We start from the raw sequence: 11598 nt of genomic DNA, 5'->3' as shown, positions 1-11598 counted from the left end.
TCATTATCCTTGTATGTAATCATCATAATATAATAAACAGTTACATGATATATAATAACATAGTTGTATACACGTTATAAGAATGTGGAGTAAACGCGTACAACAACCGTTTCAGTCTCATGATAAATAAATATAATTGAAAATGTGTCTCATCATCATTATCTGGTGTCATGTCGGAGAAATATTGTTTATCCCTCCCCTCTCCCTCCTCAAATAAATAAAGTATAGCCAAACCAATCAATGTTTTACATTAAATTCTCATTGCTTCAATTCAGTCACCTGAATACATTACCGTTTCCGGACGATGCGACACATTTTACAGACAACAACCTATCTCTATAAACTTTAAAGGAAAATTCCTCACAGTGTTCTATTTTTATTACAAGCAAATTCATTGTCATCATCTCCATTGCTCCGATATAACACCAATTTATAACGACGGGGCACTAATTATGATTTATCCTAGATATTGGATATCTAGACAAATGAAAGGGAAACAACTCAATGGTTTTTAACTACTTGTTGATATACACTGATTATCTCCCTCCTTTAAGTAAAACAAGTTTTTATGTCAAAACACAGAAAAATAAATTTATTTAATTTGCGTTCGAAACCTTAGTAGATTTTATAGAATTTCTAACAAAGACAAAGAGAGAACAATAAATTCAGTTAATTTCCGCTCTAAACATTTGTAGATTTTCTAGAATTTCTAACAAAGACAAAGAGAGAAAAATAAGTAAGAAAATTCCAATTCTCCCCGGCTTTGGAAGACTTTTTATCTATCTGGTTTCAGTTTTTTCATTGTACTCAAAGGAAAAAAAAAGATAGAAGCATTTTTTTATCTCGGAATCGCTGAATGTGATTAATAGGATGTTTACAGTATAATTTATAGAAGATTAGAAATATTTGGCATTTGTGTAATGTGACAATACCTCCTACTGTTTTGATCTGTTTATATATTACGCAATGTCCACAAAAGGTACTTAAAGTCTTTTATAAAGGGTCCCTGGTCAACATTAACACGTAACATGTTGAACGAAACATGACGCCTATTGGGAGATTTTCCAATTATCTTTTCCGACTGAAACAATGTTTTTAACGACCAGGGTATCATTTAACACCTGAGTAAGGTGAGATAATGTAAGTAATGATTCGTTTCCCAAGGACTCAACTGTGCATCGAGCTTATAAAATAGCCCACTGACTTGGACAATAGATAAATACGTAATTAGTGATGAAAGGAGTCATATGATATTATATGGTATATTTCTCTGATTATCACACACTTTATATAGATATTATTATATAGACGTAATTAGCGATTAAAGGAGAGTCATATGACATTATTATAATATGGTATATTTCTCTATTTATCACTCTCTTTAGATAGAGATTATTATACAGACGTAATTAGTGATTCAAGGCTAGTCATATGACATTATTATGTGCTATATTTCTCTGAGTATCACACACTTTATATAGAGATTATTATACAGACGTAATGACCGATTCAAGTCTAGTCATATGACGTTCTTATATGCTACATATCACTGATAATCACACACTTTATATAGAGATTATTATACAGACGTAATTAGTGATTCAAGTCTAGTCATATGACGTTCTTATATGCTACATATCACTGATAATCACACACTTTATATAGAGATTATTATACAGACGTAATTAGTGATTCAAGTCTAGTCATATGACGTTCTTATATGCTACATATCACTGATAATCACACACTTCCTAAATAGAATAGAAAAATCTATTTCGAAGATAGCACATATTTTTCATTATATTCTTTCGTGGCACAACGGGGTTTTGTTTTTGTTACTGGTCACCTTGACCTAGTTGACTTTGTGATGAGGAGAATTACGCCTGGGCTATTCCAGTCCTTGAATTCAACCCTACATACACAGTTTCTTATTTTACTTTATAATACCTATTGCATGTATCTATTAAATCATCCACCGTTGTCTGATTCCAGGTAGTCACTTTGTCTTGTCTTGGAATGTGTCCAAATAGTCATCGCATACTCTCTAGTTATTACACATGATGTATAGAAAATGGCTGTATTTTGGTGACGAAACGGATAATAGATTTATCGTAAAACAAACAAAAGATGGGTTATTTCACAATGTACATCATTGGTATAACCAGTGGCGTAGGGCCTTAAATGCTATTAAGGCTAAGCCACAGGTCGTCATTGTCTTGAAAGTATGTAAGAATTTAACAATAAAAAGTAACACTTTTAATTTTTTGTTTCACAAACAATGAAATTCATTACCCTAACCGAGCCTCAAAACTTGAACCAATCACACCGCTTAGAATTTACTACAGCTCGAGTCATACTCGTGCCCCTGACCAATCAGTACAGCGTGTGGCTTTAAAGGTTGAGAAGGCTTCCAGCCATATTCCCACGGTACAACCAGGCGATGCATTTCACGTTTGTCGTGTGCTATGACTATGGGCATGAAGAGGCATCTTGACTTTGAACTGAGTCATTGTGGCTTTTTTACTCGCAGCCACACACAATGACCTAATTAATGGCAATCGTGTTGTACCTGTTACCCATCCCTCTTCGAGGCGTGTCAGGCATGTGATATTGAATTCCACTTGTCCCTTTTAACGTGAGTGTGAGACTGTATGTTATGTTTATTGATAATTCGAGTGTTAATCTGATGTGTGCAGTGTCTGTTTTTAAAATTTTAATTAATTGCTATTAAGTGTGATGAATCACGTCAATTACCTGTTGACCAGTTCTTTGAATAGGGAAAATAAACTTTTGATTAAAAGTTTCGGTCCCCATCAACCAAACGATTTTGTACTCACTAAAGACGGAAAGCAGAATCGGTCATTTGATAAAGATTGGTTTAGTCGTTTTCCTTGGCTTACGGTGAGAATAGAAAAGAAGAGTTTATTTTGTTTTAATTGTATTTTGTTTGGCGGTAACAGCAATACAGAATTGTCTTGGACAAGAAGTGGATTTACCTGTTTGAAAAATTTAACACAGAGAGCATTGAACCATCAGAAGTCTAACTTACATTCAAATAGCACCACTAGATTGAAAACCCTTGGTACTGTTCACATAGGTGCACAGATTGACAGTGGCTATCGCTTATCCTTAGCCAGGCATTATGAACAAGTTACAAAGAACATACAAATCGTAGGTAAAATAATTGAGTGCATTAAATGTTTCTCTCTCTCTCTCTCTCTCTCTCTCTCTCTCTCTCTCTCTCTCTCTCTCTCTCTCTCTCTCTCTCTCATATCCATAACTAAAAGATAATATGCGACAACACATCTCAAATCTAGCCCCATGCTCCTAAATGACCAGGCTACGCCGCTGGGTGTAACGTAACATTTAACATTAAATTAACACATCATTCTTATCTATTACTTTAAGTTAAACTACAAAACGCGATTTTTGACAAGATTTAAATACACACTGTTTTAGAAAAAGGCAAAAAAAATAAGATTGAACACCACACTGTCCTTGTGTTTACATTATGATATGGAATTAAACTAAAGGTTTCATATTATTGTAAATTTCATACATTGAAACAACGTTATATGCTCTGTAACATTTTGTGATAAAATATGATATTTATTCCTGTTTTTTTTGTGACATTTTATCAAAAGAAGAATCCAGTTAAAAATAAGCATCTCTTATGCAGTCCATTGTGAGGCAAATCTAATGAAATCACTCGCTGTCTAAATACACTGGTGTAGGCAAAAGACGGTAGATAATCCTGGGTTAGTCATTACAGTAAGTCATTGAAGTATGGTGACTTTAAATATATATATATATATATATATATAATAAAATATATATATATATATATATATATATATATATATATATATATATATATATATATATTGATGATGTGCTATTTTGTTTCCTTATAAATCATCTCTTGGTTTTATTTCTTATGTCAATGTACTGGTTTGCATTGTGTATGACACTGGAAAATGACTGTTAGTTTATATTGTATTACTGGTCACTTACCCTTAGACCCCACCCCCTTCCCATAATGAAAATATATCAAACCCAGTCCTCTTATCATTCTTCGTGCCTAATTGAATCACATAACAAAGAACGTTCTGTCATTACGGGGAATTTTATTATTTAGTAGTAGATGAGACTAAACAATGTCTTTTGTACAGAATACCTTGGGGCGGTGAAATTTAATTGACCAAATAGATGGATCTTTATTTGATATGATATAGAATATACGTTAGTTAAGGGCGACAACCATCAAAACGTTATTTGAAAATTGTATATTACCAGTTGCTTCCCTTAGTAATTACAGGTACAATTCATCACATATTAAGTCATGTACTGTATTTGTATTTGTTTTGTATCGTGTAGAAATGACCTAGAATAAGGTATAGTATAATTGTGTCTGGAAAGGGAAGTCTTTTTCTTGAGTCGTAGAACAGATAATGTGTTATAAAAAATGCTCGTAGGAAAAAATTCAGACTAAAACTATATAATATCGGTATATCCGCTTTGTCTGTAAAAGTTAGCTTTATTGAAGGAGTGAAACAGATACAAAGAATAATATAGGGTAAAAGAGGACTAAGAAGAAGGTTAAAGTCATAGGTTTGTAGGTTATAAAGAATTAATAAAACAATATGTCGTTTGTTGCCTTGACATAAAAAAAACTAAACAGTTGATAAGATTCCATTTATAAATTGTACAGTGCGGATCAGCGGTAACGTATTTGCCTCGTAGCAGAAAGAAACCGAGTTTGATAACCCGTAGCAGCGCTTTATGGCTTGAGCAAGTCACCACGCCCTAGCTTAATTTGCGGCCCTGCACTGCGGCTGACTCCTGGGTTATTCCAGTCTTCCCTTGAAATAGACCATAGAGACAAATAAGATGAAGAAAATGATTTAAAAAAAGAAAATTCCAATGTCTATTGTTTAATGGAAAATTAGTGCATTGAAACTTCCTATCACCTCGTTTTCAGAAACTGTGTTTCCCATTTTCCCATTTACTGTTTTCTTCAAATTCTAGATGAAGATTCATTCATTTTCTCTCTTTTTAAAATATAAATATCTGTACGAAATAATATTAGGCAAACTTTTTGATATATATATATATATATATATATATATATATATATATATATATATATATATATATATATATATATATATATACTAAACGGCAATTGCCTGACTCAAAACGTAATTTATCAAGCCACAGTAACACGACCAGACACACCAAAACAAGAAACATACATTGGCCTCACCGAGTGTCCATTCAAAACCAGATACAACCTGCATACATCTTCCTTCAGAAACATACACAAACGACATTCTACTACACTAAGCGAACACATTTGGAACCTCAAAGAAAAAATCATACAACACAGCATCACATGGAAAATCATCTCCAGAGCACAGTCGTACTCCCCCTCTTCTAAGACTTGCAACCTCTGCTTGGAAGAAACATTCTTCATCATCACTAAACCGAACATAGCAACACTCAACAGAAGAAACGAACTAACTTCCTCATGCAGACATAGAAACAAACACCTTTTATGTAATTACGAACGTCCATAAACACGAATCTATAAAAATACGAAAACACAACAATCTACTTTCACTTCCACTTCCTGATGAGAGCAAAGCTCGGTAACAACGTTGTAGAAGTCAAACTATCTTAATTATATTTCAAATGTTTATAAATAGCTCCTTTTATACTAAAGTTGAGCACTATTATTTCATGGTTTTTGTTTTATAATTTATATATATATATATATATATATATATATATATATATATATATATATATATATATATATATATATAACCGTAATATCAAATCGTTGATGGACGACAAGAAAAAATCTCTGTCAGATATTCTATTAGACAAAGTGTTTGATATGTAGAGAAATACCAAATCGTTGATTGACGACAAGAAAAAATCTCTGTCAGATATTCTATTAGACAAAGTGTTTGATATGTAGAGAAATACCAAATCGTTGATGGACGACAAGAAAAAATCTCTGTCAGATATTCTATTAGACAAAGTGTTTGATATGGAGAGAAATACCAAATCGTTGATGAAAATCAAGGACCGAATCTCTGTCAGAATTAGTAGTAGGTAATGTGTTTGATTTATCATTGGTTACACGGTATAGATGCACTGGGTTAGATCTTCCTGTGTAAGACTTTACATTCAGATGTATCAAAAACCATCTTCCAATGTTCTACACATTTGGAAATAAATCTCAAAGCCAGTACGTATAAGTAAAGGTGATTGATAAGAAAAGTATACATTATCTGTGTCGACTGTCGCTTTACACCAATCTTGTGTCACCCACGCATTGCTAATTCTATTCTACGATCAAACAATCGGTATTTTTAAAATCAGAATAAAAACAAGGAGGCCATAGCTGATGTTCTGATAAGTTGTCGACAATAGATTTTGACGGATGTTAATTTAAGTAGTTTATATCAATTCGTTTATATTAAATGTTATTAGAATTGTATGTGTAATCATCGTCCTTTTATTACTGTAAATATTTATTCATATACTTGATATCGTAAAATGATTTTTTTTTATACCAAGTCTTTTTTTTTTTCATAGTTTATGCTGTATTAATCAGAATTCTTAAATAGATCAAAATAATAATATGTATTGCCACCAGCACGAACAAAATAGTTACAACTCTCATTACAATAACCACACATCACCACATCCATCATTAAAACTATCACCATCATAACTATCATTACATCAACAAGAAACCACAAACCACCATCACCATAAAAACTATCACCACCACAACTCTTAATACAATAACCACACATCACCACAACCGTCCATAATTAAAACTATCACCATCATAACTATCATTACATCAACAAGAAACCACCACCACCACCATAAAAACTATCACCACCACAACTCTTAATACAACAACCACAAATTACCACCTACACCCATACATCTACAACAAACACAAACACTGTCATCGCCTTTGTCATCCACGTTACAAATGTCAAAAATCCAGTATGTGTTTTATCATATTTTATGTGACCAATCCCATTTCTATAACCAATGACTACGGCTATTAGATAATGTACTTGTTTGCTCTTTTCATTTTATTTCATCCCCATGTATACGCAGAAGTATATTAAACATTTAATTTTAAAAAATGATGAGGATCCTGTGTTAATTAATTTCATCTTTAGATCATGTTTTATGACAGTCTAGCAACACTATCAACAATTAAATATCGCACAAGTCGTCATTTTGTGTACGGACATTTCATCAAAACTATTAATATATACAATTTGATTATCTCCCTTTAACAGCAAAACGCATAATATCTATAGAACGAACACAGAAAACTAGTTGTCAACCTAAACATTTACCATAGGATCCAGAAAATCGTGTAATAACTAGTCACTCATCTGGCGGTATAAAAACAATAAGAATGACTAAATTCAGGTCGATTTCATTCACGTTTTTGTTTATGAAACAACTGAATGTGTTTGTCCGAGTAGGTGTGAAGGTTTGTCACAAATTCCATCTTTTGATTGGTCAAAAATCTACCTGTTAATTTTTCCGTATGTACGGAATTCAGTATATTATAAACCTTCAGTATATTTTCCAAGGACCTTCGCCATGTAAAATAAAAGGTAAGTACGTCATATATTTTTTACTGGAGTTCAGGACTCAGACAAGTGCCAGTCTATGTGTTTGTGTCAAAGTTCAGTACGTTATTGCCTCATGAATGGGCAACCCTGCCTCGAATTCATAAACAGTTGTCTCCCCTTTTCCCGACACACTTTTTAATGACGTCACCTGGATGTTTAGCATCAGATAGTTTGCATCTCAAGGCATGCTTCTACATAAGGTATACAAGTGAGCGATTCCTTGTCACCTTACCCTTTTCCGACCCCAGCAATAAAAGGATAACTAGGTGTGTTTGATCTAGTTGAGAATGCTTTGTTGCAGACTGATGTACTACCCAAGGGGTTGCAAGCAACTGTTATAATTCGTTTCACACTATAAAAAGCGGGATAAAGTCCGTCTCCACGGGACTTCTGGCCCTAAAGTAAAATGACGACAGAGGTATTGCTGCTGAGTCTATATGACGATCGATCGATATTTGGTTGTGCACAACAAACTTTGGCGTAAGCTCGATTGTTTGTGAGGCTATGTGGTCTAGTGGTAGGACACTCGCTTTCGGATCGGAAGGTCATGGGTTCGAGACTCGCGCTCAGCGCATAGTTGAGTCCTTGGAAAAGGCTCTTTACTCATTCTCTCATTGTACTCAAGTGTAAAATGCCGTTAACAGTGTTGTCTTTGTCCGAAAAATTATAATATCGCCTAACAGGCGTCATGTCCCGTCCTACTTGTTAAATGTTGCTGTTGACAAGGCACCCCTTGTAAAGCGTTTTGAGCACGTTTAGTAGATATTGCGCTATTTAAAAAAAAGCTCAATTTCATTGATAGATGATATGGGGATGTGTGGCTCAGCAGTACGGTCTTTGCTTCGTACCCAAAAGGTACCGAGTTCGATTCCCCGCCTCGTTGCGTGGCCTTGAACAAGCTACCTTGCCCTAGCTCAATTTGCGGCGCTGCACTGCGGCTGACGCCTGTGTTATTACAGTCTTTCCTTGGATTAGACCCTAGAGACAAATTTCCCCTTGGAGATGAATAAAGGGAATTTATTTATCTATTTATTTATTTATTTATATATGGTCCTCTCATAGCTGGCTACATGATAGATTCATCTACAAGCTGATATGTCAACAAAACTGCCACGTGTTGCTGTGTATGTTTATAACACAGACTTTGCTATCGGATCTATCCGGTGCGATATCACTTAAACACATTGTATCTGTAATGATTGAGATTCTAAGGGTTGAATGAGAAATTTATTGTAACCTGTATGAAAGATGTATGAATGCCAATTATGAACAAAGGGATGTAACCATGTATATATTTTTGTGTAAATTAGTAAAGTAAGAATTATTTCCCTTGAATCTTTTTTATCGCGCTATTTAGTCAATTACCCCTTTTGTCAACATGTATATAAACAGGAAGTAAATAAAATCATTGTTCACAAGTGCTTCCAAGAGCCTTCAGAGTTCATTCTTTATTTCACCACGTTGGCTATCCAGAGCCATCAGGCTATTGAGAGTTTTGAACATAACAGTGTCGAACAATTTGTATAGATAGAATGAACTTGACGTCACTCATGTCTTTGTTATTGTTTGTTATTGCCATCCGTCCACGTGTGTGAGTGATTCTCACTAAACTGTATTAACCAGACTATAGATAGTATGCGCTTTTCTAAGAAGCTCATAACATTGCCATTTATTATATCATATAAAGAAAACATAATTCAGTGCATAACAGAGAGATGATTTACAAGAAAAACAATATCAGTGTTAATTCAGACGTTTATTCAAATGATAATTTAAATGTTTGTAATAGAATTATTGTCACACTCACACAGACACACACACACACACACACACACACACACAGTCAGTGTCAGATACAAGATATACACAGTTGCCATTAATTTACATGAACAAAAGGCATGACATGTTTTTTTAATATTATATTGGTGGTAGTGGTAGTAATAATGATACTAATAATAATAATAATATAATAATAATAATAATAATAATAATAATAATAATAAATAATAATAATAATACTAATGATACTAATAATAATAATAATAATGAATACTAATAATAATAATAATAATTAAATAATAATAAATAATAATAATAATAATAATAATAATAATAATAATAATAATAATAATAATAATAATAATAATAATAATAATAATAAATAATAATAACAATAATAAATGATACTAATAATATAATATATAATAATAATAATAATACATAAAAATAATAATAATAATAAATAATAATAATAATATAATAATAATAAAAAATAATAATAATAATAAATAATAATAATAATAATAATAATAATAATAATAATAATAATAATAATAATAATAATAATAATAATAATAATAAATAATAATAATAATAAATATATAATAATAATAATAATAATAAATAATAATAATAATAATAATAATAATAATAATAATAATAATAATAATAATAATATATAATAATAATAATAATAATATAATAATAAATAATAATAATAATAATAATAATAATAATAAATAATAATAATAATAATAATAATAATAATAAAATAAAATAAATAATAATAATAATAATAATAATAATAATAATAATAATAATAATAAATAATTAATAATATATTTATAATAAAAAACTCAATACATAAAAACCATAAAAAAGATCTTTTATTTGTCATATCAAGAAACCAACCAACCAAAAAGTCATGATTTATCATATGTTTCTGTTGTCGTTCGTTTGTTTGTGTGTTTGTTTGTGTGTTTGTTTTTAAGGGTTTTTACTGCCCTTGAAACACATCTATGTCATATCAACGCCAGAAAAAAGGAAGAAAATTGGATATTAAAAACCTTGTAGATGTACAAGAAAGAGACATAAGGGGAAATGTATGACGAAGGAGAAAGGGTACGGAATAGGGAATAGATGTAGATTCCAAGAGACATAAGGGGAAATGTATGACGAAGGAGAAAGGGTACGGAATAGGGAATAGATGTAGATTCCAAGAGCAAACTATCGGGCTAATTTGTTTGTTTGTTTGTTTGTTTTTAAGTTGTTTTTTTTTTTTACGGCGCTTGCAACACTTACTTACTTAACTTAACTTATGCCTGTCACTCCTAGTGGAGCATAGGCCGTCGACAACAGTCCTCCATCTTCCTCTGTCCTGGGCCATCTTCTCCAACTCTCCCCAGGTGTGTCCCATCCTCTTCATGTCCGCCTCCAGGTCTCGCCGCCAGGTGTTTCTAGGCCGCCCTCTCTTCCGTGTTCCCTGGGGGTTCCATCTAAGCGCCTGCCTAGCGGTGTTATTGGTTGGCTTCCTCAGGGTGTGCCCAATCCATCTCCATCGGCGGCGTCTGATTGCAACACATTAAGGTCATATTAGCACCAGCAGAGTAGGCATCCTTCCGTCTCAAGAGACGATGGTTTGCGCCCTGTATGGCTTTAGTCTCATCAGTCCTGTTGAGAGCAACGACGGGTGTGACTCAACAGACCAATCCTTGCAAGGCAGTCTCTACCGCAGTTGTTGCACACGTAGTTTGACTGTGCGTTTGGTGTTTGGATCTGCTGCCTCTCTTTCCTCCTTGTTCTCCTCTCCTCAAACTTCATCTTTCTCCTCTCCTCACCTCTCTTCACTCTCTCCATCACCGCATATCTCCAGCCGCTGCGGTCGTCAGTAAGCGACTCCCAGGTATTTGAGTCGATGCCTGTCAATTTCATGTCTCGTTTGCAGACATCATAGAAGCGCAGAGCTGGACGGCCAGTCGGTCGCCGTCCAGAAGCTAGTTCACCGTACATGATGTCTTTGGGTATGCGTCCATCGTCCATCCTGTGTACGTGACCAAGCCAGTAAAAAGGAAGAAAATGGGATAGTAAAAAAGATCTAGAACTACAATTAAATGGACCATAGAAAAGTAAGACA

This window comes from Berghia stephanieae, chromosome 15 (genome assembly GCF_034508935.2).
Source record: "Berghia stephanieae isolate SIO BIC M18660-M18661 chromosome 15, UCSD_Bste_1.3, whole genome shotgun sequence".
NCBI classification, from domain to species: Eukaryota; Metazoa; Mollusca; class Gastropoda; order Nudibranchia; family Aeolidiidae; genus Berghia; species Berghia stephanieae.
Note: the sequence above shows the minus strand (reverse complement) of the source record.